This window comes from Salmo salar, chromosome 12 (assembly GCF_965601325.2).
Source record: "Salmo salar chromosome 12, fSalSal1, whole genome shotgun sequence".
Classification (NCBI taxonomy): Eukaryota; Metazoa; Chordata; class Actinopteri; order Salmoniformes; family Salmonidae; genus Salmo; species Salmo salar.
The window spans coordinates 100,596,753-100,620,607 of NC_138302.1; the positions used below are offsets into that span (position 1 = coordinate 100,596,753).

General features: G+C 46.6%; 1 protein-coding gene across 5 annotated transcripts in view; it reads left to right on the forward strand.

The window, feature by feature from the left end:
• LOC106565061 (dystroglycan 1) overlaps positions 1-23,855 on the forward strand; it is a 100,818-nt gene that overhangs the window by 68,859 nt on the left and 8,104 nt on the right. The gene's annotated exons all lie outside the window — the stretch shown is intronic.

Here is a 23,855-nt window from a genome sequence, read left to right on the forward strand (position 1 = left end):
CTATTTGACTGTAGATGCAGGACTTGGCCTGAATTTGAAAGGACTTGGCCTGAACAGTTTCATTCCATTGTTTACAGCTTTAAACACAGTCTAGGTTCCAATGGTTCATCTGTTGTCTGATAAACGATGGCTAGAAAAACAAACAAATACTGCTTCTAATAGTGGTCGCACCTCTACCTCCCTCTGTCCTTCCTATCCTTGTGTGTGTGTGTGACTAGCTGAATAACGAGACAGTAGATAGCTGAGTGAGGTTGAATTGACGCTTCCTCGGTGTGGCAGAGTCCTCTCTTCTCCCCTCGCCTCCACTCACCCTGCCTTGGACTTACTCCAGACCACTGCTGTGATGTCTCCTCATCCTCTCCTCTCCTCTCCTCTCCTCTCCCTCTCCCTCTCCCTCTCCCTCTCCCTCTTCCTCTTCCTCTCCCTCTCCCTCTCCTCTCCTCATCCACTCCTCTCCTCCTGACCATCATTGATCCTTACCATATTGCTGCATCACTGTGTACCCTGAGGTGGTCACATTCATTCACTCTCCCACCCACATTGTACAACACACACACACACACACACACACACACACACACACACACACACACACACACACACACACACACAGTCTGTCAATCACCCTGCCCAGACCTGCCTTTCTTCCTTATTTATATTATCAAAAGGACAACTAACGAAACCAGTCAAAACTCTCCCAGTATTACAACTAACGAGACCAGTCAAAACTCTCCCAGTATTACAACTAACGAGACCAGTCAAAACTCTCCCAGTATTACAACTAACGAGACCAGTCAAAACTCTCCCAGTATTACCACTAACGAGACCAGTCAAAACTCTCCCAGTATTACCACTAACGAGACCAGTCAAAACTCTCCCAGTATTACAACTAACGAGACCAGTCAAAACTCTCCCAGTATTACAACTAACGAGGCCAGTCAAAACTCTCCCAGTATTACAACTAACGAGACCAGTCAAAACTCTCCCAGTATTACAACTAACGAGACCAGTCAAAACTCTCCCAGTATTACAACTAACGAGACCAGTCAAAACTCTCCCAGTATTACAACTAACGAGACCAGTCAAAACTCTCCCAGTATTACAACTAACGAGACCAGTCAAAACTCTCCCAGTATTACAACTAACGAGACCAGTCAAAACTCTCCCAGTATTACAACTAACGAGACCAGTCAAAACTCTCCCAGTATTACAACTAACGAGACCAGTCAAAACTCTCCCAGTATTACAACTAACGAGACCAGTCAAAACTCTCCCAGTATTACCACTAACGAGACCAGTCAAAACTCTCCCAGTATTACCACTAACGAAACCAGTCAAAACTCTCCCAGTATTACAACTAACGAGACCAGTCAAAACTCTCCCAGTATTACCACTAACGAGACCAGTCAAAACTCTCCCAGTATTACAACTAACGAGACCAGTCAAAACTCTCCCAGTATTACAACTAACGAGACCAGTCAAAACTCTCCCAGTATTACAACTAACGAGACCAGTCAAAACTCTCCCAGTATTACAACTAACGAGACCAGTCAAAACTCTCCCAGTATTACAACTAACGAGACCAGTCAAAACTCTCCCAGTATTACAACTAACGAGACCAGTCAAAACTCTCCCAGTATTACAACTAACGAGACCAGTCAAAACTCTCCCAGTATTACCACTAACGAGACCAGTCAAAACTCTCCCAGTATTACAACTAACGAGACCAGTCAAAACTCTCCCAGTATTACAACTAACGAGACCAGTCAAAACTCTCCCAGTATTACAACTAACGAGACCAGTCAAAACTCTCCCAGTATTACCACTAACGAGACCAGTCAAAACTCTCCCAGTATTACAACTAACGAGACCAGTCAAAACTCTCCCAGTATTACAACTAACGAGACCAGTCAAAACTCTCCCAGTATTACCACTAACGAGACCAGTCAAAACTCTCCCAGTATTACAACTAACGAGACCAGTCAAAACTCTCCCAGTATTACCACTAACGAGACCAGTCAAAACTCTCCCAGTATTACAACTAACGAGACCAGTCAAAACTCTCCCAGTATTACAACTAACGAGACCAGTCAAAACTCTCCCAGTATTACAACTAACGAGACCAGTCAAAACTCTCCCAGTATTACCACTAACGAGACCAGTCAAAACTCTCCCAGTATTACAACTAACGAGACCAGTCAAAACTCTCCCAGTATTACAACTAACGAGACCAGTCAAAACTCTCCCAGTATTACAACTAACGAGACCAGTCAAAACTCTCCCAGTATTACAACTAACGAGACCAGTCAAACACTCTCCCAGTATTACAACTAACGAGACCAGTCAAAACTCTCCCAGTATTACCACTAACGAGACCAGGTCAAAACTCTCCCAGTATTACCACTAACGAGACCAGTCAAAACTCTCCCAGTATTACAACTAACGAGACCAGTCAAAACTCTCCAGTATTACAACTAACGAGACCAGTCAAAACTCTCCCAGTATTACCACTAACGAGACCAGTCAAAACTCTCCCAGTATTACAACTAACGAGACCAGTCAAAACTCTCCCAGTATTACCACTAACGAGACCAGTCAAAACTCTCCCAGTATTACAACTAACGAGACCAGTCAAAACTCTCCCAGTATTACAACTAACGAGACCAGTCAAAACTCTCCCAGTATTACCACTAACGAGACCAGTCAAAACTCTCCCAGTATTACAACTAACGAGACCAGTCAAAACTCTCCCAGTATTACAACTAACGAGACCAGTCAAAACTCTCCCAGTATTACAACTAACGAGACCAGTCAAAACTCTCCCAGTATTACAACTAACGAGACCAGTCAAAACTCTCCCAGTATTACAACTAACGAGACCAGTCAAAACTCTCCCAGTATTACAACTAACGAGACCAGTCAAAACTCTCCCAGTATTACAACTAACGAGACCAGTCAAAACTCTCCCAGTATTACAACTAACGAGACCAGTCAAAACTCTCCCAGTATTACAACTAACGAGACCAGTCAAAACTCTCCCAGTATTACAACTAACGAGACCAGTCAAAACTCTCCCAGTATTACCACTAACGAGACCAGTCAAAACTCTCCCAGTATTACAACTAACGAGACCAGTCAAAACTCTCCCAGTATTACAACTAACGAGACCAGTCAAAACTCTCCCAGTATTACAACTAACGAGACCAGTCAAAACTCTCCCAGTATTACCACTAACGAGACCAGTCAAAACTCTCCCAGTATTACAACTAACGAAACCAGTCAAAACTCTCCCAGTATTACCACTAACGAGACCAGTCAAAACTCTCCCAGTATTACAACTAACGAGACCAGTCAAAACTCTCCCAGTATTACAACTAACGAGACCAGTCAAAACTCTCCCAGTATTACAACTAACGAAACCAGTCAAAACGCTCCCAAGTGTTACCACTAAGATTCCAGTCGAAAAACTCCCAAAACACTCCCAATCAAGTTTTGAACATATGTAACTTTCAAAATAAAGGAAGAAATTCTGTATGATGTGTTTTGCAATGGTTTCTGTATTTTAAAAGATGCATATATTCAAAACTTGATTGTTGACAAGCAAAACATTTGGTGACTATGTCAACAATGGACTAATGAAACAAATACAAAATATTGTTTTTTGAGTAGAGTTTTCATTTAAAGACGAGACCACACAGTCAACCAAGTCTGGTAAATACACCTGGTGGTGTGATCACACAGTCAACCAAGTCTGGTAAATATACCTGGTGGTGTGTTCACACAGTCAACCAAGTCTGGTAAATATACCTGGTGGTGTGATCACGCAGTCAACCAAGTCTGGTAAATATACCAGGTGGTGTGATTACACACAATCACATGTTATTTTATTTTTATTTAACTAGGCAAGTCAGTCAAGAACAAATTCTTATTTACAATGACGGCCTATCAAAAGGCAACACACCTCCTGAGGGGACGGGGCTGGGATTAAAAATAAAAAAATAAATAAAATATAAATATAGGACAAAACACAACAAGAGAGACAACGCAACACTAGATAAAGAGAGACCTAAGAAAACATAGCAAGGCAGCAACACAACATGACAACATGGTAGCAGCACAACATGGTACAAACGTTATTGGGCACAGACAACAGCACAAAGGGAATGGAGAATGAAGCATTAAGTTAATGCAGACAATTAGACGTACTGAAAAACAAGTCATTGTAAAATGTGAAGAACCTATCGAGTGTATTTACTTCAAAAAGTGGATCAAGTGGCTTTTTGGATGAACTGAAATGGCGTTATTCTCAAATCAAACTTTATTAGTCACATGTGCCGAATACAACAAGTGTAGACTTTACCGTGAAATGCTTTACTTACAAGCCCTTAACCAACAGTGCAGTTCAAGAAGAAGAAAATATTTACCAAGAAGACTAAAATAAAAAGTTACGCAATAAGAATAACAATAATGAGGCTATATACAGGGGGTACCGGTACCGAGTCAGTGTGCAGGGGTACAGGTTAGTTGGGGTAATTTGTACATGTAGGTAGGGGTGAAGTGACTATGAATAGATAATAAACAGCGAGTAGCAGCAGTGTACAAAATAGAGGTGTCACGGCTGTCGTAAGGAGCGGACCAAAGTGCAGCGCGTGTGTCGTTCCACATTTTATTTACACTGTGAAACTATGCAATACATATAAATAAACTTGAATCACAAAAAAACAACAAACCGTGATGCAGAGGAGAAACATACACTACTCAAAGACAATCTCCCACAAACCCAGGTGGAAAAAAAACCTACTTAAGTATGATCTCCAATTAGAGACAACGAGGACCAGCTGCCTCCAATTGGAGATCATCTCAAACAAAACCCAACATAGAAATACAAAACTAGAACCTAACAACATAGAAAAACTAAATTAGAAAACCCCCCTGTCACGCCCTGACCTACTATACCATAGAAAATAACAGCTTTCTAAGTTCAGGACGTGACATCAACTTGTAAACTCACTTTTGAGGGAACCGTCTTTCAATGTTTTGGTACTACTATTGGAGAGCCCTTCATTGTCTACACCCATTCAGCATCCTTCACACCCTCTTAAGCCTTAGCCCCACCCATCTCTGTAAGGGTTGATCCGTGCATTCTGTACTAACTAGCCAGCTACTTCCAGACATCTAAGAGAGAGAGAGAGAGAGAGAGAACAGCTCACTGATCATTACTCGCCCTATCTGTGGTTTCGCGTTCAGAGTGCACAGTGGACGCTCTGGCCAATAAGTAGAGTTGTTCTGAAAGCTATGGCCTCACAACTACAGTCAAGCACCCAAGCTAACATTGGCTAACTACTTCCAGATACATAATGAGAGAACACCTAGCTCTGACCATTTTACTCCCCCTAGCAGAGCTTGTTAAGCTGTTTTCATGTTATCCAGAGCGTTGGTGACTGTAACTGTGCCGCTGGCAACAATTGATTTATGCTTTGTTGCCGACGTTTTACTGACACCGGACATATTCAACAGGTGTTGAGCTTTCAAAAATGCATCAGTTATTCTGTGCTCTGGCACACTAAGAAATGTAGCTAGCTAGGTAAACAATGAATCCCAACGCATACACGTAACGTTAGTTAGCGGGCCAGCCAGCTAACGTTAGCTAGCTTGCTAACAGTACACTTTAACCTGTCTGGGAACGTGGGACGCTTGCGTCCCACCCTAGTCAACAGCCAGTGGAATCGCGTCGCGCGAAATGCAAATACCTCATAAATGCTATAACTTCAATTTCTCAAACATATGACTATTTTACACCATTTTATAGATACATCTCTCCTGAATCGAACCACATTGTGCGATTTCAAAAAGGCTTTACAGCAAAAGCAAAACATTAGATTATGTTAGGAAAAAAATCACACTGCCATTTTCAAAGCAACTCGATGCATCACAAATACCCAAAACACAGCTAAATGCAGCACTAACCTTTGACAATCTTCATCAGATGACACTCCTAGGACATCATGTTACACAATACATGCATTTTTTGTTCGATTAAGTTCATATTTATATATAAAAACAGCATTTTACATCGGCGCGTGACATTCAGAAAATATTTTCCCTCAAATGCTTCCGGTGGATCAGCCCTACAATTTACAAAATTACTGTTCGAAAACATTGTTAAAATGTAATATTGTCATTCAAAGAATTATAGATTAACAATTCGTGAATGCAACCGCATTGCCAGATTTAAAAATAACTTTACTGGGAAATCACACTTTGCAATAAACGACGTGGTATGCTCAGAAAAATAGGCTAGGCGATACATGTTAGCGCCATCTTGGAATCATCTAAAATCAAATATACTATTGTGAATATTCCCTTACCTTTGATTTTCTTCATCAGAAGGCACTTCCAGGAATCCCAGGTCCACAACAAATGTAGTTTTGTTCGAAAAAGTTAATAATTTATGTCCCAATAGTTCCTTCTTGTTAGCGCGTTCCGAAGGCTACTCATAATGTACTGAAGCGCGCGGGACTTGTCGTCACGAATGTGCAAAAAATATATATTTACGTTCGTTCAAACATGTCAAACGTTGTATAACATAAATCTTTAGGGCCTTTTTCAACCAGAGCTTCAATAATATTCAAGGCGGACGATTGCATTGTCTTACTAAACGTTTCGGAACAAAAGGGTTCCCATGGGCGCCCGAGTCATAGTAGTAATGGCCCTCCCCCTGTGACCAACTTCCCAAGCCTCTCTTTGGGTCAATTTCTACCATAGAAGACTCAAACCACTTTGTAAAGACTGTTGACATCTAGTGGAAGCCTTAGGAAGTGCTAAATGATTAATAAGTCCCTGTGTGTTTCAATGGCAAAGGCTTGAAGTGATTCCATACATCAGATTTCCACTTCCTGTTAGGATTTGTCTCAGGGTTTTGACTGCCATATGAGTTCTGTTATACTCACAGACACCATTCAAACAGTTTTAGAAACTTTAGAGTGTTTTCTATCCAAATCTACTAATTATATGCATATTCTCGTTACTGGGCAGGAGTAGTAACCAGATTAAATTGGGTACGTTTTTTATCCGGCCGTGCAAATACTGCCCCCTATCCCCAACAGGTTAACAAGACATTTGTGGAGTGGTTGAAAAACGAGTTTTAATGACGCCAACCTAAGTGTATGTAAACTTCCGACTTCAGCTGTATGTGGGATACAACCATCCCAGCTCTGCAGATTTTGCAAAGAGACAGAAATATTAGATAATTTGTTTTGGTACTGTCCATATGTAGCTTGTTTTTGATTGCAGGTTCAGGAATGGATGAAGTTTTGCAACATTTATCTTGAGCTAACTCTGCAGATAGCAGTGCTGGGTTATTTAAAAAGTCCTATTCAATTGATTAATAATACTCTTAGCAAAAATATGTATCTTTAATTTACAATGTGTAGAATTTATGAGAATAGAAAGGTTTCGTACTTTTGTGAAACATCACAGCACAGTTGAAAAATATATGGCAAATAGAATTCCGAAAGTGGATTGTGTTCAGAGATAGATGGGAGGGGTTGAGTGAAGCTGAAGGGTGGGACTAATAACAAGCAAAAGATAACCAATGTAAAATATAGTGTCTGTAAAATGTATATAGTATGTATAAGCTGGAAGTAGAAGCCTAAGTGTTGTTGTCCATTAGTTTACTCCAATTAGGGAATGGGTGGTAGGGTTAGGGGAAAATAATAAAGGAAATTATATTAAATATATTTTTTTGTGTGTTTTTTTTGTGTGTATATATATATATACCCTAACCCTATATATATACACCAAAAAAATATGCGGGATTGGAAATTATTCATTGATGGAAGCCACAATCTACCTGCAATATTAAAGCTGAACTCCCCCCTAAAAACAATAGTAAGAAATAGCTGATTTGACATTTGCCTTAAACATTGTTTTCACTGAGGAAATGTACGAGTCTGCTGTTAATGCTCACTCTCTCTCTCTCCCTCCCTCCCTCCCTCCCTCGCATGTGCTGCCATAGAATTGAATTCTGTCAGACTTTTCCCGGACACACAGCATAGATATCATAATTTTCCGTTATCCACAGTGTGTTTGACAGTGGAAACTAAAACAAGGAAGGGTGTATTCTAGGACTGTGCTCTGGGGTATAATACTATCGCTCTAGTGCTCAACAGCAATAGAATAGAGTGATATATATAAATGTTTTAACAGTTTGAAAATGGGCTGGATTTGAAGAGAGACCAGTCTCTCATAAACATCCGATTGTCTGCCTAGCTACCAACCATAACTGTCTTCCTAGCTACCCACCATAACTGTCTGCCTAGCTACCAACCATAACTGTCTATCCTAGCTACCCACCCTAACTGTCTTCCTAGCTACCCACCCTAACTGTCTGCCTAGCTACCCACCCTAACTGTCTTCCTAGCTACCAACCATAACTGTCTATCCTAGCTACCCACCCTAACTGTCTACCTAGCTACCCACCCTAACTGTCTGCCTAGCTACCCACCCTAACTGTCTTCCTAGCTACCCACCCTAACTGTCTGCCTAGCTACCCACCCTAACTGTCTGCCTAGCTACCCACCATAACTGTCTGCCTAGCTACCCACCATAACTGTCTGCCTAGCTACCAACCATAACTGTCTACCTAGCTACCCACCATAACTGTCTACCTAGCTACCCACCATAACTGTCTATCCTAGCTACCCACCCTAACTGTCTGCCTAGCTACCAACCATAACTGTCTATCCTAGCTACCAACCATAACTGTCTGCCTAGCTACCCACCCTAACTGTCTGCCTAGCTACCCACCATAACTGTCTATCCTAGCTACCCACCATAACTGTCTGCCTAGCTACCAACCATAACTGTCTATCCTAGCTACCCACCCTAACTGTCTTCCTAGCTACCCACCCTAACTGTCTGCCTAGCTACCCACCCTAACTGTCTTCCTAGCTACCCACCCTAACTGTCTGCCTAGCTACCCACCCTAACTGTCTGCCTAGCTACCCACCATAACTGTCTGCCTAGCTACCCACCATAACTGTCTGCCTAGCTACCCACCATAACTGTCTGCCTAGCTACCAACCATAACTGTCTACCTAGCTACCCACCATAACTGTCTATCCTAGCTACCCACCCTAACTGTCTGCCTAGCTACCAACCATAACTGTCTATCCTAGCTACCAACCATAACTGTCTGCCTAGCTACCCACCCTAACTGTCTGCCTAGCTACCCACCCTAACTGTCTGCCTAGCTACCCACCCTAACTACCCTTCCTAACTACCCACCCTAACTACCCACCCTAACTGTCTATCCTAGCTACCCACCCTAGCTACCCACCCTAACTACCCACCCTAACTGTCTGCCTAGCTACCCACCCTAACTGTCTGCCTAGCTACCCACCATAACTGTCTGCCTAGCTACCAACCATAACTGTCTTCCTAGCTACCCACCCTAACTGTCTACCTAGCTACCCACCCTAACTGTCTGCCTAGCTACCAACCATAACTGTCTGCCTAGCTACCCACCCTAACTGTCTGCCTAGCTACCCACCCTAACTGTCTTCCTAGCTACCAACCATAACTGTCTGCCTAGCTACCAACCATAACTGTCTGCCTAGCTACCAACCATAACTGTCTGCCTAGCTACCAACCATAACTGTCTGCCTAGCTACCCACCCTAACTGTCTGCCTAGCTACCCACCCTAACTGTCTGCCTAGCTACCAACCATAACTGTCTATCCTAGCTACCCACCCTAACTGTCTACCTAGCTACCCACCCTAACTGTCTACCTAGCTACCCACCCTAACTGTCTACCTAGCTACCCACCCTAACTGTCTACCTAGCTACCCACCCTAACTGTCTACCTAGCTACCCACCCTAACTGTCTACCTAGCTACCCACCCTAACTGTCTACCTAGCTACCCACCCTAACTGTCTGCCTAGCTACCAACCATAACTGTCTATCCTAGCTACCCACCCTAACTGTCTACCTAGCTACCCACCCTAACTGTCTACCTAGCTACCCACCCTAACTGTCTACCTAGCTACCCACCCTAACTGTCTACCTAGCTACCCACCCTAACTGTCTACCTAGCTACCCACCCTAACTGTCTACCTAGCTACCCACCCTAACTGTCTACCTAGCTACCCCCCCTAACTGTCTGCCTAGCTACCCCCCCTAACTGTCTGCCTAGCTACCCCCCCTAACTGGTTGCCTAGCTACCCACCCTAACTGTCTGCCTAGCTACCCACCCTAACTGTCTATCCTAGCTACCCACCCTAACTGTCTATCCTAGCTACCCACCCTAACTGTCTTGCCTAGCTACCCACCCTAACTGTCTTTCCTAGCTACCCACCCTAACTGTCTGCCTAGCTACCCACCCTAACTGTCTGCCTAGCTACCCACCCTAACTGTCTTCCTAGCTACCCACCCTAACTGTCTGCCTAGCTACCCACCCTAACTGTCTGCCCTAGCTACCCACCCTAACTGTCTATCCTAGCTACCCACCCTAACTGTCTACCTAGCTACCCACCCTAACTGTCTTCCTAGCTACCCACCCTAACTGTCTGCCTAGCTACCCACCCTAACTGTCTGCCTAGCTACCCACCCTAACTGTCTTCCTAGCTACCCCCTAACTTTCTACCTAGCTACCCACCCTAACTGTCTGCCTAGCTACCCACCCTAACTGTCTACCTAGCTACCCACCCTAACTGTCTACCTAGCTACCCACCCTAACTGTCTACCTAGCTACCCACCCTAACTGTCCACCTAGCTACCCACCCTAACTACCCACCCTAACTGTCTACCTAGCTACCCCCCCTAACTGTCTGCCGAGCTACCCACCCTAACTGTCTGCCTAGCTACCTAGTGACCCGATCCTGTAGGTTCATGCTCTACAACATTCGCAGAGTACGACCCTGCCTCACACAGGAAGCGGCGCAGGTCCTAATCCAGGCACTTGTCATCTCCCGTCTGGATTACTGCAACTCGCTGTTGGCTGGGCTCCCTGCCTGTGCCATTAAACCCCTACAACTCATCCAGAACGCCGCAGCCCGTCTGGTGTTCAACCTTCCCAAGTTCTCTCACGTCACCCCGCTCCTCCGCTCTCTCCACTGGCTTCCAGTCGAAGCTCGCATCCGCTACAAGACCATGGTGCTTGCCTACGGAGCTGTGAGGGGAACGGCACCTCCGTACCTTCAGGCTCTGATCAGGCCCTACACCCAAACAAGGGCACTCCGTTCATCCACCTCTGGCCTGCTCGCCTCCCTACCTCTGAGGAAGCACAGTTCCCGCTCAGCCCAGTCAAAACTGTTCGCTGCTCTGGCACCCCAATGGTGGAACAAGCTCCCTCACGACGCCAGGACAGCGGAGTCAATCACCACCTTCCGGAGACACCTGAAACCCCACCTCTTCAAGGAATACCTGGGATAGGATAAAGTAATCCTTCTAACCCCCCCCTTAAAAGATTTAGATGCACTATTGTAAAGTGGTTGTTCCACTGGATATTATAGGTGAATGCACCAAATTGTAAGTCGCTCTGGATAAGAGCGTCTGCTAAATGACTAAAAAAAAAAAATAAAGTAAAATGTACCCACCCTAACTGTCTGCCTAGCTACCCACCCTAACTGTCTATCCTAGCTACCCACGCTAACTGTCTATCCTAGCTACCCACCCTAACTGTCTATCCTAGCTACCCCCCCTAACTGTCTATCCTAGCTACCCCCCCTAACTGTCTATCCTAGCTACCCCCCCTAACTGTCTATCCTAGCTACCCCCCCTAACTGTCTGCCTATCGTCATGAACCGGCTTGAAGTTCGTAACAAAAAAGGGAGTCAACGTGGAGACAAGGAATAACAAAATATATTTATTAACTGCAGTAAACTAATTACAATTAACAAGGGGGGGGTGGTGTGTGTGTGTGTGTAGACAGTAATCAGCATTGTAAGTGAGTGGTTGCGTGCATACATGTGATAATGAGGGGTGTTGAAAGGTGCTAAAGCAAACAAACAAAACGACCACAAAAATGTCACAACCAAAATCCAACAGTTTGTCTGGATGGAGAGAGTCTCCTCAATGAATGGAGGTGTATTTATCCCGGGACCCACCCGAGCCCAGGTGTGTCTGGATGGAGAGAGTCTCCTCAATGAATGGAGGTGTATTTATCCCGGGACCCACCCGAGCCCAGGTGTGTCTGGATGGAGAGAGTCTCCTAATGAATGGAGGTGTATTTATCCCGGGACCCACCCGAGCCCAGGTGTGTCTGGATGGAGAGAGTCTCCTAATGAATGGAGGTGTATTTATCCCGGGACCCACCCGAGCCCAGGTGTGTCTGGATGGAGAGAGTCTCCTCAATGAATGGAGGTGTATTTATCCCGGGACCCACCCGAGCCCAGGTGTGTCTGGATGGAGAGAGTCTCCTAATGAATGGAGGTGTATTTATCCCGGGACCCACCCGAGCCCAGGTGTGTCTGGATGGAGAGAGTCTCCTCAATGAATGGGGAAGAGGTGTATTTATCCCGGGACCCACCCGAGCCCAGGTGTGTATGGATGGAGAGAGTCTCCTAATGAATGGGGAAGAGGTGTATTTATCCCGGGACCCACCCGAGCCCTGGTGTGTCTGGATGGAGAGAGTCTCCTCAAGAATGGGGAAGAGGTGTATTTATCCCGGGACCCACCCGAGCCCAGGTGTGTCTGGATGGAGAGAGTCTCCTCAATGAATGGGGAAGAGGTGTATTTATCCCGGGACCCACCCGAGCCCAGGTGTGTCTGGATGGAGAGAGTCTCCTCAATGAATGGGGAAGAGGTGTATTTATCCCGGGACCCACCCGAGCCCAGGTGTGTCTGGATGGAGAGAGTCTCCTCAATGAATGGAGGTGTATTTATCCCGGGACCCACCCGAGCCCAGGTGTGTCTGGATGGAGAGAGTCTCCTCAATGAATGGGGAAGAGGTGTATTTATCCCGGGACCCACCCGAGCCCAGGTGTGTCTGGATGGAGAGAGTCTCCTCAATGAATGGGGAAGAGGTGTATTTATCCCGGGACCCACCCGAGCCCAGGTGTGTCTGGATGGAGAGAGTCTCCTCAATGAATGGGGAAGAGGTGTATTTATCCCGGGACCCACCCGAGCCCAGGTGTGTCTGGATGGAGAGAGTCTCCTCAATGAATGGGGAAGAGGTGTATTTATCCCGGGACCCACCCGAGCCCACGTGTGTCCCATGTCGCTGACCACCCTCCCAGCTCCGCCCACCGACATCCTAATAAGGAAAACAAGAGCAAAGAGAAAGAATACGGCAGACCGAGTGGGAGGGTCGACACACTAGCTACCCACCCTCACTGTCTGTCTAGTTATCCACCCTTACTGTCTGTCTAGCTATCCACCCTTACTGTCTGTCTAGCTATCCACCCTTACTGTCTGTCTAGCTATCCACCCTTACTGTCTGTCTAGCTATCCACCCTTACTGTCTGTCTAGCTATCCACCCTTACTGTCTGTCTAGCTATCCACCCTTACTGTCTGTCTAGCTATCCACCCTTACTGTCTGTCTAGCTATCCACCCTTACTGTCTGTCTAGCTATCCACCCTTACTGTCTGTCTAGCTATCCACCCTTACTGTCTGTCTAGCTATCCACCCTTACTGTCTGTCTAGCTATCCACCCTTACTGTCTGTCTAGCTATCCACCCTTACTGTCTGTCTAGCTATCCACCCTTACTCTCTGTCTAGCTATCCACCCTTACTCTCTGTCTAGCTATCCACCCTTACTGTCTGTCTAGTTATCCACCCTTACTCTCTGTCTAGGTATCCACCCTTACTCTCTGTCTAGCTATCCACCCTTACTGTCTGTCTAGCTATCCACCCTTACTCTCTGTCTAGCTACCCACCCTTACTGTCTGTCTAGTTATCCACCCTTACTCTCTGTCTAGCTATCCACCCTTACTGTCTGTCTAGTTATCCACCCTTACGCTCTGTCTAGCTATCCACCCTTACTGTCTGTCTAGCTATCCACCCTTACTGTCTGTCTAGTTATCCACCCTTACTCTCTGTCTAGCTACCCACCCTTACTGTCTGTCTAGTTATCCACCCTTACTGTCTGTCTAGCTATCCACCCTTACTGTCTGTCTAGCTATCCACCCTTACTGTCTGTCTAGCTACCCACCCTTACTCTCTGTCTAGTTATCCACCCTTACTCTCTGTCTAGCTATCCACCCTTACTCTCTGTCTAGCTATCCACCCTTACTGTCTGTCTAGTTATCCACCCTCACTCTCTGTCTAGCTATCCACCCTTACTCTCTGTCTAGCTATCCACCCTTACTCTCTGTCTAGCTATCCACCCTTACTCTCTGTCTAGCTATCCACCCTTACTCTCTGTCTAGCTATCCCCCCTTACTGTCTGTCTAGTTATCCACCCTTACTGTCTGTCTAGTTATCCACCCTTACGCTCTGTCTAGCTATCCACCCTTACTCTCTGTCTAGCTATCCACCCTTACTGTCTGTCTAGTTATCCACCCTTACTGTCTGTCTAGCTATCCACCCTTACTGTCTGTCTAGCTATCCACCCTTACTGTCTGTCTAGTTATCCACCCTTACTCTCTGTCTAGCTACCCACCCTTACTGTCTGTCTAGCTATCCACCCTTACTGTCTGTCTAGCTATCCACCCTTACTGTCTGTCTAGCTACCCACCCTTACTGTCTGTCTAGCTATCCACCCTTACTCTCTGTCTAGCTATCCACCCTTACTGTCTATCCTAGCTATCCACCCTTACTGTCTGTCTAGCTATCCACCCTTACTGTCTGTCTAGCTATCCACCCTTACTGTCTGTCTAGCTACCCACCCTTACTGTCTGTCTAGCTATCCACCCTTACTCTCTGTCTAGCTATCCACCCTTACTGTCTGTCTAGCTACCCACCCTTACTGTCTGTCTAGCTATCCACCCTTACTGTCTGTCTAGCTATCCACCCTTACTGTCTATCCTAGCTATCCACCCTTACTGTCTGTCTAGCTATCCACCCTTACTGTCTATCCTAGCTATCCACCCTTACTGTCTCTCCTCCTGTTCTCCACATATCCTCCCCCTCATGCTCTCCTCCACCTCTCCCCCATGCTCTCCTTCCCCTCTCTTCTTCCTCCTCCATCTCTCCTTCCTCCTCCTCTTCCTCCTCCAACTCTCAACCTCTCCTTCTCTCATCCTCTCTTCCACCTCGCCTCCTCTTCCTCCTCCTCCTCCACATCTTCTCCTCCTGCTCTCCTCCTCCTTTCCTCCTCCTTTCCCTCCTCCAGCTCTCCTCCTCCTTTCCCTCCTCCTGCTCTCCTCCTCCTCCCCCTCCACCTCCTCTCCTCCAACTCTAGGTTGATACTGTATGTCAAATATATTATAGCCAAATTATGCCTAGCTAATGTATGTCAAAATGAGAACATGGTTAGTTAACGGTGGTGTACATAGGCCTAGATCTAGGGCAGAGCACATCATTAATGCAAACAGTACAGAATGTCTTCGATACTTTAGATGATTCTACACTCACTCATCTTGTAATTTCTCATCCCTTCGTTCCTCCCTCTTTTCCTCCATCACATCATAGATCTCGTTTCTCCTCATACAGTGTATAAACGCTGATAGTCAGAGATGGTATTGGTCAGAGACGGTATTGGTCAGAGACGCTATTGGTCAGAGACGCTATTGGTCAGAGACGCTATTGGTCAGAGACGCTATTGGTCCAGAGACGCTATTGGTCAGAGGCGCTGGTGGTCAGAGACGCTATTGGTCAGAGGCGCTGGTGGTCAGAGGCGCTGGTGGTCAGAGACGCTATTGGTCAGAGACGCTATTGGTCAGAGGCGCTGATGGTCAGAGACGCTATTGGTCTTAGGCGCTGGTGGTCAGAGACGCTATTGGTCTTAGGCGCTGGTGGTCAGAGGCGCTGGTGGTCAGAGGCGCTGGTGGTCAGAGGCGCTGGTGGTCAGAGGCGCTGGGGGTCAGAGGCGCTGGGGGTCAGAGGCGCTGGGGGTCAGAGGCGCTGGTGGTCAGAGGCGCTGGTGGTCAGAGGCGCTGGTGGTCAGAGGCGCTGGGGGTCAGAGGCGCTGGTGGTCAGAGGCGCTGATAGTGCTGGTAGTCAGAGGCGCTGGGGGTCAGAGGCGCTGGGGGTCAGAGGCGCTGGGGGTCAGAGGCGCTGATAGTGCTGGTAGTCAGAGGCGCTGGGGGTCAGAGGCGCTGGGGGTCAGAGGCGCTGATAGTGCTGGTAGTCAGACGCTGGTAGACGCTGGTAGTCAGACGCTGGTAGTCAGAGGCGCTGGTAGTCAGAGGCGCTGGTAGTCAGAGGCGCTGGTAGTCAGAGGCGCTGGTAGTCAGAGGCGCTGGTAGTCAGAGACGCTGGTAGTCAGAGGCGCTGATAGCGCCGGTAGTCAGAGGCGCTGGTAGTCAGAGGCGCTGGTAGTCAGAGGCGCTGGTAGTCAGAGGCGCTGGTAGTCAGAGGCGCTGGTAGTCAGAGGCGCTGGTAGTCAGACGCTGATAGACGCTGGTAGTCAGACGCTGGTAGTCAGAGGCGCTGGTAGTCAGAGGCGCTGGTAGTCAGAGACGCTGGTAGTCAGAGGCGCTGATAGCGCCGGTAGTCAGAGGCGCTGGTAGTCAGAGGCGCTGGTAGTGCTGGTAGTCAGAGGCGCTGGTAGTGCTGGTAGTCAGAGGCGCTGGTAGTCAGAGGCGCTGGTAGTCAGAGGCGCTGGTAGTCAGAGGCGCTGGTAGTCAGAGGCGCTGATAGTGCTGGTAGTCAGAGGCGCTGATAGTGCTGGTAGTCAGAGGCGCTGATAGTGCTGGTAGTCAGAGGCGCTGGTAGTCAGAGGCGCTGATAGTGCTGGTAGTCAGAGGCGCTGGTAGTCAGAGGCGCTGATAGTGCTGGTAGTCAGAGGCGCTGATAGTGCTGGTAGTCAGAGGCGCTGATAGTGCTGGTAGTCAGAGGCGCTGATAGTGCTGGTAGTCAGAGGCGCTGGTAGTCAGAGGCGCTGGTAGTCAGAGGCGCTGGTAGTCAGAGGCGCTGGTAGTCAGAGGCGCTGATAGTGCTGGTAGTCAGAGGCGCTGATAGTGCTGGTAGTCAGAGGCGCTGATAGTGCTGGTAGTCAGAGGCGCTGATAGTGATGGTAGTCAGAGGCGCTGGTAGTCAGAGGCGCTGATAGTGCTGGTAGTCAGAGGCGCTGGTAGTGCTGGTAGTCAGAGGCGCTGATAGTGCTGGTAGTCAGAGGCGCTGATAGTGCTGGTAGTCAGAGGCGCTGATAGTGCTGGTGGTCAGAGGCGCTGGTAGTCAGACGCTGGTAGTCAGAGGCGCTGGTAGTCAGAGGCGCTGGTAGTCAGAGACGCTGGTAGTCAGAGGCGCTGATAGTGCTGGTAGTCAGAGGCGCTGATAGCGCCGGTAGTCAGAGGCGCTGGTAGTCAGAGGCGCTGGTAGTGCTGGTAGTCAGAGGCGCTGATAGTGCTGGTAGTCAGAGGCGCTGATAGTGCTGGTAGTCAGAGGCGCTGGTAGTGCTGGTAGTCAGAGGCGCTGGTAGTCAGAGGCGCTGGTAGTGCTGGTAGTCAGAGGCGCTGGTAGTGCTGGTAGTCAGAGGCGCTGATAGTGCTGGTAGTCAGAGGCGCTGGTAGTCAGAGGCGCTGATAGTCAGAGGCGCTGGTAGTCAGAGGCGCTGGTAGCGCCGGTAGTCAGAGGCGCTGGTAGAGGCACTGGTAGTCAGAGATGCTGATTGTCACGGCGGGTTTGGGGGCTATGAGCAAAAATCTGAACAGTGTTCATCAAACAGGAAGTGTACGCGTCACAAATGGCACCCTATCTTCTATTTCTCTGGTCAAAAGTAGTGCACTACAAAGGGAATAAGTTGCCATTTGGGAAAGGAGAGTTAGTGTCTTTGATGAGATTATCAGCCCCCTGGTTTAATTAACTTCACTATTAAGGTGGGGAGAAAGGGGGCAGAGCAGCTACCTACTGCTGCGTACTCATCACACACGCACCCACACGCACCCACGCATAAACACACACGCACACACACACACACCCGCGCACACTCCCACACGCGGACACACACACACTCCCACACACACACACACACACTCCCACACACACACACACACACACACACACATCATCTCATCATCTTCGGGTGATGGCACCCAATAGCTTTTTGATACATCACCACATTACCCATCATCATAGTTATTAAAGCTTCTCTCCAAAATAGCCACATCTGCTCTGATGCAGCGGTAGGAGGTGGAGGAGCAGCATTAATGGGAAGATGGGTGTGTGTGTGTGTGTGTGTGTGTGTGTGTGTGTGTGTGTGTGTGTGTGTGTGTGTGTGTGTGTGTGTGTGCGCGTGTGTGCCCACATCCTGCGTGTGTGGCTATGTACTTACGTGCATGTCTGTCTGCGTGTCCCAACGTACTGGCCTACATGCAAGTGTGTGTGTGTGGGGAGTGATTCTAAAAGCACGGCGGCTGAGGGACTGAATGCTGTATAAAGCCCAGATGCTGTTTCTTGTCTTCCCCCTGGTGATGGCTGTTTATTGGTTAGACCATTAATGATCCGTCTGGGGAGCGCCGGTATCTACACCATTTATCAACTATACGATCTATCAGCCGCAAAATGAACTTGTTGAGAAGCAGAGGACGCATTAGTGGTTGTTATTTGGGATGTATTTGAATGTCAATCCCTTTTGTGATGTATTTCTCTGTCATCCACTTGGAATGTTTTAAGTTATTATGTTAACTGTATTAGACCATGCTTTAAAAAAAAAGATGTAAGAAACCCCTTGCTGAAGAAACCCCTTGCTGAAGAAACCCCTTGCTGAAGAAACCCCTTGCTGATGAAACCCCTTGCTGATGAAACCCCTTGCTGATGAAACCCCTTGCTGATGAAACCCCTTGCTGATGAAACCCCTTGCTGAAGAAACCCCTTGCTGATGAAACCCCTTGCTGATGAAACCCCTTGCTGATGAAACCCCTTGCTGAAGAAACCCCTTGCTGATGAAACCCCTTGCTGATGAAACCCCTTGCTGAAGAAACCAATCAACCAATCAAATCAAATGTATTTATAAAGCCCTTCTTACATCAGCTGATATCTCAAAGTGTTGTACAGAAACCCAGCCTAAAACCCCAAACAGCAAGCAATGCAGGTGTAGAAGCACGTGCGGTGGCTAGGAAAAACTCCCTAGAAAGGCCAGAACCTAGGAAGACACCTAGAGAGGAACCAGACTATGAGGGGTGGCCAGTCCTCTTCTGGCTGTGCCGGGTGGAGATTATAACAGAACATGGCCAAGATGTTTGAAATGTTCAGAAATGACCAGCAGGGTCAAATAATAATAATCACAGCGGTTGTCAAGGGTGCAACAGGCGCACCTCAGGAGTACATGTAAAACCCCTTGTAGATGGCCACCCGTATCTTTCAGCATGTTTTTATAAAAATATAGATTTAATGTTCTCCGCAAGGACATATACAGGATACTACCCTAAACAACATAACCTTCACTATGTCACCAGGACATACAGTTGAAGTCGGAAGTTTACATACACTTAGGTTGGAGTCATTGAAACTCGTTTTTCAACCACTTCACAAATTTCTTGTTAACAAACTATAGTTTTTGCAAGTTGGTTAGGACATCTACTTTGTGCATGACACAAGTAATTTTTCCAACAATTGTTTACAGACAGATTATTTCACTTTTATAATTCACTTTATCACAATTCCAGTGGGCCAGAAGTTTACATACACTAAGTTGACTGTGCCCTTAAACAGCTTGGACAATTCCCCCAAAAATGTCATGGCTTTAGAAGCTTCTGATAGGCTAATCTACATCATTTGAGTCAATTGGAGGTGTACTTGTGGATGTATTTCAAGGCCTACATTGAAACTCAGTGCCTCTTTGCTTGACATCATGGGATAATCAAAAGAAATCAACCAAGACCTCTGGTTCATCCTTGAGCAATTTCCAAACACCTGAAGGTACCACGTTCATCTGTACAAACAATAGTAGGCAAGTATAAACACCATGGGACCACACAGCCGTCATACCGCTCAGGAAGGAGATATGTTCTGTCTCCTAGAGATGAACGTACTTTGGTGCGAAAAATGCAAATCAATCCCAGAACAACTGCAGAGGACCTTGTGAAGATGCTGGAGGAAACAGGTACAAAAGTATCTATATCCACAGTAAAACGAGTCCTATATTGACATTACCTGAAAGGCCGCTCAGCAAGGAAGAAGCCACTGCTCCAAAACCGCCACAAAAAAGCCAGACTACGGTTTGCAACTGCACATGGGAACAAAGATCGTATTTTTTGGAGAAATGTCCTCTGGCAGCATCATGTTGTGTGGGTATTGTGGGGGTATATTGAAGCAACATCTCAAGACATCAGTCAGAAAGTTAAAGCTTGGTCGCAAATGGGTCTTCCAAATGAACAATGACCCCAAGCATACTTCCGAAGTTGTGGCAAAATGGCATAAGGACAACAAAGTCAAGGTATTGGAGTGGCCATCACAAAGCCCTGACCTCAATACTATTGAAAATTTGTGGGCAGAACTGATAAAGTGTGTGCGAGCAAGGAGGCCTACACATCTGACTCAGTTACACCAGCTCTGTCAGGAGGAATGAGCCAAAATTCAACCAACTTATTGTGGGAAGCTTGAGGAAGGCTACCTGAAACGTTTGACCCAAGTTAAACAATTTAAAGGCAATGCTACCAAATACTAATTGAGTATATGTAAACTTCTGACCTACTGGGAATGTGATGAAAGAATTAAAAGCTGAAATAAATCATTCTCTCTACTATTATTCTGACATTTCACATTCTTCAAATAAAGTGGTGATCCTAACTGACCTATGACAGGGAATATTTACTAGGATTAAATGTCAGGAATTGTGAAACTGAGTTGAAATATATTTGGCTAAGGTGTATGTAAACTTCCGACTTCAACTGTATACACAGGATACTACCCTCCACAACATAACCTTCACTCCAAAGAGGAGAGGAAAAAAACTCCAAACCTACAACCTGATTTTGGACAAAACTACCAAAGATTCTTATTTCCATGGTCTGTACTGCAAATTCTCTGGCAAACCAACGACCTGCAAAAGAAGAACAAGAAACCTGAAAACACTGTCCAACCTGGTGATGTTTAGTCTGAAGCTACTTTTAAAGCCAAGAAGAAAAATAAATTACAATTATATATTTTTCTTTATAAGGACTGAATGCTAAGTTAAGGCTACCAAGCTTGCTAGGACAGAACAGATCCGGCTGAAACTTCAATTAGCACGGAGGTGTGAAGCGAGAGGTGTCAAAGCCCTTGATCCCAACAATGGAAGGAGAGTTTCCCTGCCTACCCAAATCCAGAGGCCTTTGAAGCCCCCTCCCTCTGTGCAGTGGTCATTACAATACAGTACCCACTGGATTCATCTCTATTCCATTGCAGCCTTCCCTGTAGCTCAGTTGGTAGAGCATGGTGTTTGCAACACCAGGGTTGTGGGGCCGATTCCCACGGGGGGCCAGCACAGAAAAAAAAATGTATGAAATCTATGCATTCACTACTGTAAGTCACTACTGCTAAATGACGTAAATGTAATAAGAAACAATATAGTTGCTTTGATCACATCAGAAGATATCTTCCTCGCAATCTTCAAATTACAACAGCCACAGGACAACTTTGTTTGGATGTTGTAAAGGACCATCTGCCGAATCTGAAGAGATATAGCTAGCTAACGACTTCCTTGTGTTAGAAGAATTACTTAATCCTATCCCAGGTATTCCTTAAAGAGGTGGGGTTTCAGGTGTCTCCGGAAGGTGGTGATTGACTCCGCTGTCCTGGCATCGTGAGGGAGCTTGTTCCACCATTGGGGTGCCAGAGCAGCGAACAGTTTTGACTGGGCTGAGCGGGAACTGTGCTTCCGCAGAGGTAGGGAGGCGAGCAGGCCAGAGGTGGATGAACGCAGTGCCCTTCTTTGGGTGTAGGGACTGATCAGAGCCTGAAGGTACGGAGGTGCCATTCCCCTCACAGCTCCGTAGGCAAGCACCATGGTCTTGTAGCAGATGCGAGCTTCAACTGGAAGCCAGTGGAGTGTGCGGAGGAGCGGGGTGACGTGAGAGAACTTGAGAAGGTTGAACACCAGACGGGCTGCAGCGTTCTGGATGAGTTGTAGGGGTTTGATGGCACAGGCAGGGAGCCCCGCCAACAGCGAGTTGCAGTAATCCAGACGGGAGATGACAAGTGCCTGGATTAGGACCTGCGCTGCTTCCTGTGTGAGGCAGGGTCGTACTCTGCGAATGTTGTGGAGCATGAACCTACAGGATCAGGTCACCGCCTTGATGTTAGCGGAGAACAACAGGGTGTTGTCCAGGGTCACGCCAAGGCTCTTAGCACTCTGGGAGGAGGACACAATGGAGTTGTCAATCTTGTTTACCCAACCATGGGACAGACTATGTTTGTTCCCACACTCGGGACTCTGACTCTCTATTGGTTACAGACTTTTGGCCTCCCATCCTATTCTACCCACCTCTGGCCGGCTTTGTATTCATGTTTCCTGATGAAATTGCTGTATAATATGATCTTATTGTCATCTATTGCACATTCAAATGTCAAATAAGTAAGCATTTCACTGTAAGGTCTACACCTGTTGTATTCAGCGCATGTGACTAATAAAATTAGATTTTATTTGAAATCAGGACTGCAGAGCTCTCCCTGTCCTATGCCTTGATTGTATTACTGTTGATGATATCTGGAAATGTGCATGCACACCCTGGCCCATCTACTGTTGCTAGCCCCAATTCTGACTTGTGCTCTGATTTCTGCTCTCATAAATGCCTGGGTTTTCTGCACGTTAAACACTAGAAGCTTATTACCTAAAATGGAACAATTGAACGTGTGGGTTCAGATGTGTTGGTCATTACTGAGACGTGGTTAAGAAAGAGTGTTTTGAACACTGATGTTAACCTTTCTGGTTATAACCTTTTTCCGCTGCAACCTTAAAGGTCCTCAATGATGTCACCATTGCCCTTGATTCTAAGTAATGTTGTGCTGCTATTTTTATTGACTTGGCCAAAGCTTTTGATACGGTAGACCATTCCATTATTGTAGGCCGGCTAAGGAGTATTGGTGTCTCTGAGGGGTCTTTGGCCTGGTTTGCTAACTACCTCTCTCAAAGAGTGCAGTGTATAAAGTCAGAACAGCTGCTGTCTCAGCCACTGCCTGTCGCCAGGGGGGACCCCAAGGCTTGATCCTAGGCCCCACACTCTTCTCAATTTACAGCAACTACATAGGTCAGGCAGTAGGAAGCTCTCACATCCATTTATATGCAGATGATAGTCTTATACTCAGCTGGCCCCTCCCCGGATTGTGTGTTAAATGCTCTACAACAAAGCTTTCTTAGTGCCCAACAAGCTTTCTCTGCCCTTAACCTTGTTCTGAACACCTCCAAAACAAAGGTCATGTGGTTTGGTAAGAAGAATGCCCCTCTCCCCACCGGTGTGATCACTATATCTGAGGGTTTAGAGCTTGAGGTAGTCACCTCATACAAGTACTTGGAAGTATGGCTAGATGATACACTGTCCTTCTATCAGCACATATCAAAGCTGCAAACTAAGGTTAAATCTTGACTTGGTTTCCTCTATCATAATTGCTCCTCTTTCACCCCAGCTGCCAAACTAACCAGATTCAGATGACCATCCTACCCATGCTCGATTTCGGAGACGTAATTTACACATGATCAATTAAATCTATAGATTGGCAAGTAAGGGTGCTCTCCAGCGGCTAGATGTACTTTAAAATTGAATTGTATCTTGTGAATTGTTCACTATATTTCACCTTTAACCTTATCGAGAAACATATTTTTGCACTAATC